The sequence below is a fragment of the Cebus imitator genome, unplaced genomic scaffold (genome assembly GCF_001604975.1).
Source record: "Cebus imitator isolate Cc_AM_T3 unplaced genomic scaffold, Cebus_imitator-1.0 Scaffold1038, whole genome shotgun sequence".
NCBI lineage: Eukaryota > Metazoa > Chordata > Mammalia > Primates > Cebidae > Cebus > Cebus imitator.
In genome coordinates, this window is record NW_016108353.1 from 67,507 (window position 1) to 81,591 (window position 14,085).

Sequence of the window (14,085 nt, forward strand, 5' to 3'; positions counted from 1 at the left end):
TCTATGAAACTCTCCATCCCAAATCAACAGAATACACAGTCTTCTCAGCACTGCATCGCACTTATTCTAAAATCGGCCAGATAATTGGAAGTAAAACACTCCTGAGCAAATGCAAAAAATGGAAACCAGGACAAACAGTCTCTTAGACGACAGTGCAATGAAATTAGAACTCAGGATGAACAAACTCAATCAAAACAGAAAAATGACATGGAAACTAAACAGTCTGTTTCTGAATAACTACTGGGTACATAATAAAATTAAGACAAAAATAAATAAGTTCTTTGAAACCAATAAGAACAAAGATAAATGTACCAGAATCTCTGGGACGCAGCTGAAGCTGTGTTTCAAGGAAAATTTATAGTACTAACTAAATGCCCACAGGAGAAAGCAGGAAAAATCTAAAATCGACATGACATCCTAACACTACAATTGAAAGTACTAGAGGAGTAAGAGCAAACAAATTCAAAAGCTAGCAGAAGACAGGAAATAACTAAGATCAGAACGGAACTGAAGGAGATAGAGACATGAAAAACCTTTCAAAAATCAATGAATCCAGGAGCTGGTGTTTTGAAAAGATTAACAAAATAGACTGCTAGCCAGGCAAATAAAGAAGAAAAGAGAGAAGAATCAAACAGACTATACTATAAATACTATAAACACCTCTATGCAAATAAACTAGAAAATCTAGAAGAAATGAATAAATTCCTGGACATATATACCCTCCCAAGACTAAACCAGGAAGAAGTTGAATCCCTGAATAGACCAATAAATAATAAGTTCTGAAATTGAGGCAGTAATTAATAGCCTACCAACAAAAAATGCCCAAGGCCAGACAGATTCACAGTCAAATTCTACCAGAGGTACAAAAAGAAGCTGATACCATTCCTTCTGAAACTTTTCCAAACAACAGAGAGTCCTTCCTAACTCATTTTATGAGGCAAGCATCATCCTGATACCAAAACGTGGCAGAGACACAACAACAAAAAAAGAAAATTTCAGGCCAATATTCCTGATGAACATCGATATGAAAATCCTCAATAAAATACTGGCAAACCAAATCCAGCAGCACATCAAAAAGTTTATTCACCATGATCAAGTCAGCTTTATGCCTGGAATGCCAGGCTGGTTCAACATACACAAATCAATAAATGTAATCTATCGCATAAACAGAACAAACGACAAAAACCACATTATTATCTTAATAGACACAGAAAACGCCTTTGACAAAATTCAACACAAATTCATGCTAAAATCTCTCAATAAACTAGATACTGATGGACTATATCTAAAAGTAATAAGAGCTATTTATGACAAACCCACATCCTATATCGTACTGAGCAAAAGCTGAAAGCACTCCCTTTGAAAACTGGCACATGAAAAGGATGCCCTTTCTCACCACTCCTATTCAACATCGTATCAAAAGTTTTTGCCAGGGCAATCAGGCAAGAAAAAGAAATGAAGGTTATTCAAATAGGAAGAAAGTCAAATTGTCTCTGTTTGCAGATGACATTATTGTATATTTAGAAAACCACGCTGTCTCAGTCAAAAATCTCCTTAAGCAGATAAGCAACTTCAGCAGTCTCAGGATTCTAAATCAATGTGCAAAAATCACAAGCATTCCTATAAACCAATAACAGACAAAAAGCCAAATCATGAGTGAACTCCCATTCACAATTGCTATGCAGAGAAGAAAATACCTAGGAATACATCTTACAAGGGATGTGAAGGACCTCTTCAAGGAGAGCTACAAACCACTGCTTAAGGAAATAAGAGAGGACACAAACAAATGGAAAAACATTCCATGCTCATGAATAGGAAGAATCAATATCATGAAAATGGCCACACTGCCCAAAGTAATTTTTAGATTCAATGCTATCCCTATAAAGCTACCATTGACTTTCTTCATAGAATTCATACACTGAAATCACAACTCCCAGTATCTCAGAATGTGATTAAGCAATGTTCAAAAGAAAACTGAGAGCTATAAATGCCTACATTAAGAAAGAAGAATGATCCCAAATCAATAACCTAAATTTAGACCTTATGGAACTAAAAAGAGCAAACTAAACCCAAATATAGCAGAAGAAAGGAAAAAATAGAGTGGAGAGAAAGGAAATAGAGAATAGTAGAACAACAGAAAAAATGAACAAGACCAAAAGTTTTTTTCTTTGAAAAGAAATTTGACAAACTTTCAGCTACAAGGATTAAGGAAAAAAGAAGATTCAAATGACTAGAATCAGAAATGAAAATAGGGACATTACTATCTCTCTTACAGTAATTTAGAAAAAAATTCAGAAGAGAATACTAAAAATAATTGTAGGCCAACAAATTAGACCACCTAGATGAAATGAACAAACTCCTAGTGTTGAATCATGTAGAAACAGAAAATCTGAATAGACCTATAACAAGTAAATATTGAATAAGTAATCAAAAACCTACCAAGAAAAAAAATCCCAAGATCAGATGATGTCACTGTTGGGTATATGCCCAAAAGCAAGGAAATTCTCCCAAATATTTAAAAGAAGAATACCAATCCTTTTTAAACTCTTGTAAAAAAATGGAAGAGAGGAGAACACTTTTTAACTTCCTGAGGGAAAGCAAAATGAGAAATGACTGCTGAATGGATATAGGATTTTCCTTGAAGGAGATGAAAAATTTCTGAAACTAGATAGTGGATGGTTGCATAACAGTCAATGTAGTTAATGCCACTAAATTGTATACGTTAAAGTGGTTAAAAAGGCAAATTTTATGTCATATATTTTTCCACAATAAAAACCATTATGCTGAGTTTTAAAATGTAGATGTGAAAGAGCACATATTGTATAAAATGTCCAAGAATGTGAATACAAGAGATAAAGTAGATTAGTGGTTGCTTAGGGCTGGGAGGATTGGAGGGAAACTGGGATTGACTATTAACGGTCACAAGGTTTACTCTTAGGTTAATGGAAATGTTCTAAAATTAGATTACGGTGATAGTTACAACACAACTCTGTAAATACATTAATATTCAATGAATTGTTCTCTTATTATGAGTTAACTTTATGTTATGTAAATTATTTCCCAATACATTAGTTTTTTAACAAAACTAGATGGTTGACTCTCAAGTTGACCAGAAAAGTATCAAAGTTAGCTTAATACCAATCACTGTACTTCTGCAGAGCAGATAAAGTCATACATTCAATACAATTAGCCAGTAAAGCTGACAAAAAGAAAGCAAATTTATCAGCTTTTAGTATTTGTATGTCATAAACATTATTTTCTTACATATGGCTCAAATGACTCAAGTTTGACACACAAATTAAAAGACTCAAAGATGGTAAGGAAAAGGCAGGCTATGACCAAGTTATAATACTCTATGCACAAGCTTTATGCATGTTGTCTTTGCCCAAGAACACAAAACATATTTTATGAAAGGCCTAAATTATATGTAGATTACACGTAATTTGCCTAATTCTTGGCAGAACTATTTGTCTCTCAATGCAAAGACTGATTTTCTTTTCCAAATGGCATAATGTATGGATGGGGCATTTGTTTCTATCATATGCTTTTCCTTCTTTTTATAATTAGCTACAAAAACACAGAATCTGACAGGACAGTGAATTATAACCTGAATCTACTAAAACATCATATTTATGTTGTGAGTCAGAAAGTAGTCCTTTCCTCTGACCATATCTCTCAATTTAGTGAGTATTAAATAAAAAAAAAAAAGAATAAAAGTAATTTCAAATTTTGAGTGATAACATGACTGGGGCTGAAATTGACTATAATATCACAGTTGGTTCAGTGATAGATGTAAGAAAGAGTAAATGAAAAGCCTCATTTCATGCATCATGTAGCTGTGAACTCCTACCAGAGTCAAGAGAGGTTAGCCAGGAACTCAAGGTACTCTGACCTATGTTTCTTTTCTTTACCACCTAATTTGTTAGAAAAAATTACCATGAATTATACTGCCAAAAAATTATAAGGCAGACTATCTACATAAAAATTATTTTCTTGGAAACATTTTCAATAATTGGCTACCATAGCATCTTTGTTATTATTTCTATTTTATTTTGTGAACAAATAGAGATATTACTTCCATAAAGCTAGATACTCAATTAGAGACGGCTAGAGCAAGATGTCAAACCACAGCCTATAGGCGAGATCTGGCTTGCTGCCTGTTTTTGTAAATAAAGTTTTATGAGAACACAGTAATGCTCACTCATTTACATAGGGTTATGGCTGTTTACATGTGACAATGGCACAGTTGAGCTGTTGCAACACAGACCTCTGGCCTACAAAGCCTAAAATATTTACTATTTGGTTCTTTAAGAAAAAGTTTTCTATCCACTGCTAAAGAATTAACATTCAGTGGGCTGTTTATTATACCACTTATGCTAATATTTCTTGTCTCAGGACTAGTCAATTTGATGTAAGAAACATGATGTAGTCAAGAGAATGCAGTATTAAAGACAAAAACAAAAACAAAACAAAGCAAGAATTATTTTTGTGGCTGTGCTATTTGCCATGTGACCTTGGGAAAGTCACTCCACCTTTCTGGATTTATTTCCACACCTGTAAAATAAGGGATTTGAACTATATGAATGCTAATCATCCTTCCAATTAAACTATTATAGTCTATAAAACTTACTTTACAGATTAGAAAATCAGTAGTAAATGTATAAAAGTTCTTAAATATGATATTTTATATTTCTGCATGTAGACAAAAATCTTTGAGTTGCTTTAAATTTCATCATAAAACCACATTAAAAGTAACTAGTAGTATCCCAATTTTATGGGTGAGAAAATTTAAGGTTACAGAAAGGACAGTGACTTGTACAACGTTACTAGCATGTGCTTAATGTTTTGCTGTCTACTATATAGTGTTGACAACATGGCACATACAAAATCAGAGGCCATGAACTATAATACTTACAGAGCAAGGCAGACAATGTAAATTGTGGGTGGTTTCTGTGATGAAACAGAGAATGTATGATCTACTTAAAGGGAGCAGCCACCACTCAGAGCCAACTACTGACATATAGGCATGTGGGTCCAGTATTGCCAGATCTTTAGATTTTACAAGAGGCTGGATATCCTGAATATTATTTTAAATATTCCTATGTTTAAATGTTGGAAAACTGATTAAAATGTTTAAAAACAGAGTGGGCTGGATTTGGCTCATGGATGACAATTTGCAAATCTGTATTAAAGAAACTTTTTGACAGATTTGGGCACTAGAATATACCGATATCTCAACTTCACCATGAACTTTTAATTATCCAAAGTAATGGAGGATAGGAGAGATCACAACATCAGTATTATCTTAGTTTCCACTGAATATTCTATTCAAAGTGTTCATAGTAAAATCAAATGATTGAAAAAAATGTTTCCCCTTATTTCAGGCCTTCTGGTGAAGGTATTAACAAATAGACAAAGTGTAAACAGGTCATCAGGAAAAAGGATAGTCCTGGATAATACAGAAACCAACAAAACAACCACAACAACAATAAACAATCTATTCTTAAGTAATTGAGATTAGCTGTATTTACATGATGGGAAATTTGAACATTAATTCATACTGGGGCTTTTAAAATAATAGGGATGGGTAGCAGTTATTGATTGTAACTTTTAAAAGATATGACAATTAAGAAAAGGAATTTATGTTATCAGCTTTTTTTATTTATAGAAAGCCATTTGAGAATACTGTACATGCTTTGACAAACAATAAACTAAGCTATATTTATAGTAAAGCTCTGACCTACTTGTGATTACCAATAGGATCAATAAAATGTTAACTTTTCCATTCAAAAAGTCATAGAATTGGCAATATTTCATTATTTGCCTTTTTGAAGTAAACATTAAACCAGGTAGGAAAAGAATGGAGAGAAAAAAAATAATGAGTACTTCTTGGGAATATTTTTGGCTTTAATAAAACAACAGCACCACTAATTATTCTTCCACAAGGCACTATAATTTTGAATCTGATTTTGTCAGCTACTTATTATTTAAAAATTTAAATGAAATAATTCATATGGTACTAGGAAAAACACTTTAGGTAAAACGAATTAATTTCCCTCATCAGCTTCAATTAAAATATTTTAAAGGGCCGGGAGCGGTGGCTCACACCTGTAATCCCAGCACTTTGGGAGGCCGAGGTGGATGAATCAACTGAAGTCAGGAGTTCAAGACCAACCTGGTCAACATGATGAAACTCCATCTCCACTAAAAATACAAAAATCAACCACGCATGGTGGCAGGTGCCTATAATCCCAGCTACTCTGGAAGCCGTGGCAGGAGAATCGCTTGAACCCGAGAGGTAGAGGTTGCAGTGGGCTGAGATTGTGCCACTGCACTCCAGCCTGGGGGACAAGAGCAAGACTTCATCTCAAAAAAAATATATATATTTTAAAGGTATCCTCCCACAAGAAGAAAAAAAATTCCCAAAAAGTAAAGTGAAGTTTTAAAGAAGACAACATAAAGAGAATACTCTTAAATCCATGACAAAAGTAGTACTGCTATGCTAGCATGTAACATGTTTAAAAGTAGGAATTTCCTCCGCAAACTTTGTAGGTCACTCTCACTTTCTATATACCTATAATTTGGAAATATCTTAAGTTACAGCATCAGGTCTTTTAAAAAGAGTAAGTAGCCCACTTACATTCATAATTACTTATTATTTAACTTATACTGCATTTATGTGAAATGATGGGAACCCATATTAAGTGATAAAGTGTTGATAAAAGTTGGACAAATAATAATGTGCCTGTCCCTGAGTTTCCTTATCTCTAAAATAAAGATAGCATTGTCACGAGAATTAACTTAATTGTGTAAAGTACTTGAAAAGAGTTCATAACACATAGTAAGTTTTTGATAAATGTTAGTTATTATTATTATTATACAATAAAACAGTTACTCACTCTTTTGTTGAGACAAATAACAGGCCATAGGCTGCAACCCAGTGTGCAACAGCAGCAGAGACAACCACATAGCAGCCATTTCACATTGACTGGGAGAGCCTTTTTCAAACATGCATTCACACGGCCAATGCTGGTCTTAAATTCTTCTGGGGCCACCTACAAGAGCGCACAATCTTTAACAGTTTGTGGGCAGCTTTTATTTCTAAATCTAAGAAAAATGTTTATTACAAATAATTTAGGGAATCACAAATATCTAAATAGGTATATTCCCCATAAATATGTTCACACACTCATGGATGATGTTGAAAAGTGCAACAACATAATTTCATGTTCACAGAACTTAGCCTGATGTTGAAAAACGATCTTCTGAAATGACCACCAATAAAATGACTGCAATAAAATTGATGGAAAAGGATAACTTTCAAGCAGTTTTCTTACCAAATATTCTCATTATTAAGGCAGTATAAGTGATAGTCTCCAGTCATTCTGACTAAAAGTTGAGTAAGACTAGAAGCATAATAGAACAATAAAAAACCCAAATACTGCTAGATGGAAAAGCAATTAAAATTAGACCTTGGAAATACTCCTGGATTACTTTGAAAAAGGCAACTCTCAAAATCTTATTCCCTGGCAAATTTTCAATATAACAATTTTAACATTAGCCATTGTTTGAAGGGAATAGTTAAACTAACAAAAGACAATGTCTAGTGATTGCATTCAAAATGACCTGTTAATATTCAGTATAAAAAGAACTCATAACTACTGTAAATTTTCAAAGTTGAAAGGTCTTTAAATACTCAAGTTTAATATTTCTAGTTACTACCACCATTCCTGGAAGTGGCTGCTTGTGCTTCTCTGTAAACAAGGACAAAGTCAGTTCAAAGGCATGCACATGACTGGAATAATAAGATTTATACCAAAAAATCTGCTTGAAGGTTATACAATTCAAAGGTATACTAAAAATAGCTTGCTTTCAGTGAAATCACATTTTTGGATTACAAAAATGATTCCCTTTCATTTAGAAAGCTGTCAGACTATAAAGGTTATGAAAGAACTTTTAGCATCTGGCTATAAATGCAAAAATTATGAAACTGTTAGGAAAAGTAAGCTGTTATAAAATAAAAACCGCATTAGCATATTAGGAATCAAAAATATAGAGTTTTACTACTCTTCCAAATGAAAATTATACTCGAGGAATCGGTTTATTACATTTTTGTTTCTTAATAGGGATGTTTTAGAATCAACACTATAAAACATACACCTATTAGCAAATGTTATAAAGATACACGATCACAGAATTCAGTACTGAAGTAAGCTATACATTAAGTATATAAGCTTTATTAGAAGCTTTATTAAAATTGTTCATGTCACTCAGTAAGGTTAATTGCTTAGCCCATGAATCTGATTTTCTTACTAATATGTTAACAAACAACATAAGCTCAAAACTTTGTTTATACAAAATTTCATTCTCCATTTAGGCTGTCAGCAACATGATGTAAAGACAGTCACTGTGTACAAAGAATTCCAATTATATGACAAAATTTCTAAGTATGAAAACAAATTCAGAGAACCACGCCTTATAACTGAAATTAGAAAACACTAAAAACTTAAGAGCACAAGAGTGCACTAAGTACATTAAACTAAGACAAACTAAAAATGCTGTAAAACAGATTGAGAGACCTGGATTATAGTTACTTATTAGCTATGAAAAATCCCAGGAAAAATCATTTAATTTTTCCGAGTTTCAGTTTCCCACCAATAAAATGAGAATAATAATCTTTGTTTTCTATACCTCACAGAAAATATAAATTAATCCTTGGAAATAACCTCCTAACTGAAAAGCCTTGAAAAAGAAAGTCCATGAATCATGTCTCTTGAGATTCGGAGAAAGAAAAGAAAAAGCTATCATTTCCATGAAGTCTCACCTGAAAGCAATGGGTTTACTCAGGTAAGAATTAATATTCCATAGTTTTCCTTTATACTATATTATAAACAAAAGGATAACTTGCTTATAATCTGCTACACATTGAATGCGGATTCAATGTTCTTTAATTCTTCAGCAANAAAAAAAAAAAAAAAAAAAATCAAGCTCTTCTTTCTAAAAACAAGGTATCAAGTTACTATCTTAAGATTTATTCTCCAACAGAAATATTCAACTTTTTTTCCTAGAGAATCATTGAGCAACCAAATATAAGTGAAAATAAAAAAAAATATGTACATATTTAGCTCTAATCTGTAATATTACATTACTTCAACTCTCTTTAAATTATGTATCCAGAATCACTAACATATTTTTTTAAATATGGTAAATTTTGACACAAACTCATGCAAATCATAAAATTATTAAATCTGTCCATTTACAAATTTAAGTGCTTGTAATTGGAATTTACATTTTTATTTAAAAAGGACAAACACAGAGAAAAAAAAAATAAAACTAAAAGGTACAGAAATGAGTCAGTCCCAAAGAAAAAGATATGTTTATAAGGAGCCTTGGAAAAGAAAGCACCACTTCTACCAGGAATAAATAGTGTTAGAAGACTAAGGGAGACAAAAGCTAGGGAAGAGAAAACTGGCTTTTGATTTCAAACATTGTGAATAAAATAAATTGTATGATGAAGTATATAAAACTTGTTATAAAATTTGCCTTTTATTATATGCTTCCGGAATTGAAAACAAAAACATTCCTAAAAATGTGGTCATTTTCCTTCTTTCCTGCCAACACTTTCTTCTTTTTAAAATATAATAGTCTCAATTTCTATTTTCTTACCATAAAGAAATTTAAAACTAAAATATTCAAATTTACTAAAAATGAGAATTCAATTTTTTTGAAGTCATAAGACAAATATATTGAAAAGAAAAGCTTTTATTAGAGTTTCAAACAACAAATTAAAGTCTGTATTTTGACTTTAAAAGGAGGCCAGGACTGTCTTTGAAATAAATTTGTATTTGAGTAGCAGTAAAAGTCATAAAACAGAGCTAAAGACATAAGAAGTGAGAATTAGTCAACTCAATTTTAAACAATGTGAAAGATATGTTTAGTTAACTGTAGAATCAGAGTTAACATTTTACTCATTTATTTTCATGTAATTGAGTGCCTCTAGCAATGAAGGTCAGACAGCAGAAGACCCTTACTTTCTAGCTGAACAGTGGATTGTAAAGAAACATTTCATTTCTTTTGGCTTTCTTGGAATGAAAAAAGAAAACCACACCATAAAGGTGGTATAAAGGGTCATAGTATTTTATAACAGGATGCAGGAGACTCTGTAAACAGAAGAAAGTCTAAGCAAACCCCAGCAGGACTGATGTGTCTTCTTCAATCATGGGGAACACAACCCTATCAATCAGTTGTCATACTGTATCACAATAGTAAAGGTTGATTTTTATTGCTTTCAATCCCTGAACACTGCACACTAGTCTCCCCATAACAGTTTAATTGTTTCAAGCTGAAGGCCAAAAGCTTTAATTTCTTTTCTAATGTTCTCTGGTTCTTTCATTTTCTGGTCACCAGAATCTGCGTGGATACACCTGTTTGATATGAAATAGGGAAAACAATCTTTTCTGCACTTAATATAAAAGGTTATCTTTTTATTTGCATCAAAAGCATTAACACATAAGAAGCAAAAAATTAATATTGAACCACAGAGTTTGTCAAACATTTTTTTAGGTTTTCAGACTTCTCTCTGCAATTTTGCTTAACGTAGGCAGGTATAAAAGCTATTTAGAATTGCATTCATACTAGAAGACTGATTTTGTAAAAGGTAGACTTTTTTCTACTTTAGCTATCACAGTTATTCATTTTAAAATATTTTAATACAAGAGCTGTTAAGTCTGGAATTTAGACCTTTTTTTTCTTTTTTTTCCTCAGATGGACATTAATTCTTTTTGCCTTTTCTCTCCAGTTACCTGAGAAGCATTTTCATAATTCCAAGGAACCTTTACAAATGAAAGTGCCTATTGGAGAAAAGTTATCTCATTAAAGGGAAAGTGAATAAAGCTAATGTTACCACCATGTGACTTTCAAAAATCACATTTTCGGAATTACTTTTAGTGTTTTTCCCATCACTAAACACAAGCTAAGAAAAACATCAGTTATAATTTATGCCTTATCCAACACAAGATAAATTTTGTACACTATATATAATGTACATTTAAATAAATATCAAGTCATTATGACAATGTGCTACAAAAACAATAACTTGAAAAGAACAGATATCTTTATGAGCAGCTCATATCCAGATCATTTAGGTTGTGTGACTGCATATCAAAAGCAGCTTATCATTCTTACTCCTCTAGTTTAAAACAGTCTACTACCTTTTAGGCCAGGGGAATTTTTAGTTTCAGAAGGCTTGTAAAGAAATGAGAAGGTGTGAAAAGATATTCTGAAGATACAAAATTGGCCAATTTCAAAAATGGATAATTTGTATGCCTGAGAATTCTATTCACTGACATTTTTTAGATTATTCATTTCCTAGATTTTCTTAGACCTGTATTTCAAACTAACTCAATAGTAAAGTTGTATATAACTACCCATAGAACACATGCAGTAGCCTCAAAGGAAACATGAAGAATAAGTTTTTTACTGAAGTTCTTATAATTCACATTCTCTTTAATTTCAATAATGAATTTACTATTTTTCTACAAAAATACATTATTATTCAAGATATATTTTCATAGCTATTTTATTCATTTAAAAAAACATTTATGATTAATTCATATAAAACAAATCTAAGTCTAGGCTGCTGCTTCAATTGGTAAATTATTCTAAATGATTAGGATAGGAAGGCAGAACATACTAAAGAATGAGTCCAAAATCTCACACCAAAGGGTTCTTTGTGTCCTAAAATGTTAAATGGCCACATATTTTCTAAGGCTAACTTAGCCAGGACTATGATCACCTGTTGAGTGTTCTGTGGAATGATTTGATATTATACATCAGGAGAGACAGAAAAGGTCACCAGTCAAAAGAACAAATTAGTGGTGAGGCCAGACAATAAATTATTACTTAGATGAAGAAAAATTGCAAAAGCAATGAAAAGTTCAAAGCCAGTGAGTAGAATGAAAAGCAACAAGGGTGACACTACGATACAAGGATGAAGAATAGTCAACAGCAACTACAAACTAACATTGGGAAGCTAATAAGTATATGACAAAATACTAGGAATTTTATATATGCTCTCTTATTCGACTCTTAAATTAAAAAGGGAGGTAACTATCAGCATCATCTCTATTTTTCAAATAAGAACTGAGGCTCAGAGAAGTGACGTGCCCAAGGTCACACAGTAAGTGACAGAACTTGCATTCCAACCCAGATTTGACTGCAAAGCTTGTTTAACTACTTACTTTATTCTGTCTCAAGCTATCTCCCATTTTTCAGGGGGAAAATGAGGTAAATAAAGTGTAACATACCTTTCAGGGTTAAATTAAACAGAATTTCTTATGATTTCAAAGATACTCCTTAAAAAAGAAATAGGTCTGCTGTCTACTCCCTCAAAGAGGCTGGGGGGAAGACTGTGATTAGACCAAAAGCAAAAAGAGTACACAGTTGGAAAATGCATAACAAAAAGAAGCAAATGTCAGTAGAAGCATCTCATCTGGTTCTCAAAGAGCTTAAAACAAGAGACAACAAATTAAGAATAAATTAAAGTTCAAAAGGTAATATATTCACATGGTTTAAAAATGAAAGCAATACTAAAAGATATTCAGAAAAGTCTCATCCTTACCCTTGCCTCCATCCATCTCATTCTTCTTCTCCCATCAAAGGTAATAACTTTTATTAGTTTCATGTGTATCTCTCTAGAATTTCTTTATGTAAAAATACATTTATTAATGGGCTTATTTCTTCAATTTCTTATACATACTAAACACACTGAGTTTCATTTTGCTTTTCTCACCAACAATATGAGAATAATTGACACTACAATAGAATAAAAGCCTGTTAGATAATGAGATAATTTTAAAACATGACCAAAATCTATACTGACAAATACCATTATTCTAATACTAACATTAAATATATTAAATTTAAAGGTTCCAAAATACAAAAAGTTACCTTCCTTTAACACTTAATCATCTTTTTAGCTACCCAAGCATTCAGCTATTAACCATCTGGCAATGATTGAGTATTCTGTAATATAATGGTTTTTCTCTCCTCTTCTACACTTCCTCAAGTAACAAACATATGTAAATAACTCTTCACCTTAGGCAGAGCCTTCTCCTTCGGGCATAGAAAGTTCACATTATTGTCATAAGATGATCTTCCAAATATAGTTTCTTTTAAAAAATTATATGTATTTAAGGTATATAGCATGATGTTTTGATATACATATACATAGTAAAATGATTACTAATCAAACACATTAGCATATCCATCTCCTCACAGTAACCTTTTTGTTATTTTGTGATAAGAACATTTGAAATCTATTCTCAGCAAATTTCTAGTATACAATACAATATTATCAACTATAGTAATCAGACTGTGCATTAGGTCTTTATAGTTTTAAATCCTAGTAAATCTTTGAATTTGCTAGAAAATACTACGCAATGTAGAGGAACCAGGGAACAGAAAGGTACTTATTACAGTGAGTCCAATCATAGAAACTCAAACTATCAAAAGTCAGAAAAACATCTAACCAAAAATTTAATTATTTTCATGTATAACAAATCATACCATATGGCACTTTAAAAATAGAGTGATACAGTTAAAAAAATGACTTTTACTGTAAAACATTGGAAGTTAATGATCCAAATAAAAACAATTATAGCTACCTATGCTAAGAAAAAAACATGCAAAAGTGAAAAAGCTGAATGGATAAATAAATAATGGCTAGCATTAATGGACAATGAACAAAATAACAGGTCAGAGGCTGGTAGCCACGGCAACAGCTTTCAGACACTGTAAACACAGCTTCCAAGTACTGAGGCCTCCTATTATTTGACTTAATCATTAACAATGATTCAAAACATTTGTCATAACAATGAATAAACCATAAAACAATGCTTTAGAACTGAATAGTTCAAAGCAAACTCTCACTTACCTTCCCTGTTAGAACGGAGGGAAATTCAGTATCAAACTTGTTGCTCAAGCCAAACCTTCAAAACAAAGACAGAACAAAATATGTTCCACCCAGCATATTTAACTCTTTCCTTTTTATTTATTTATTTATTTTATTTATTTATTTATTTATTT

The 14,085-nt window shown here is 32.0% G+C and overlaps 1 long non-coding RNA gene across 1 annotated transcript in view; it reads right to left on the reverse strand.

Annotated features, from left to right (window-relative positions):
- LOC108298682 overlaps positions 1-14,009 on the reverse strand; it is a 52,006-nt gene extending 37,997 nt beyond the window's left edge. Inside the window, exons 1-2 of the long non-coding RNA XR_005198793.1 lie at positions 13,934-14,009; positions 6,900-7,055 (exon numbers count right to left, since the gene is read on the reverse strand). This is a non-coding gene — a long non-coding RNA (uncharacterized LOC108298682). The remainder of the gene's footprint in view (positions 1-6,899; positions 7,056-13,933) is intronic.
- Between the last annotated feature and the right edge of the window lie 76 nt (positions 14,010-14,085).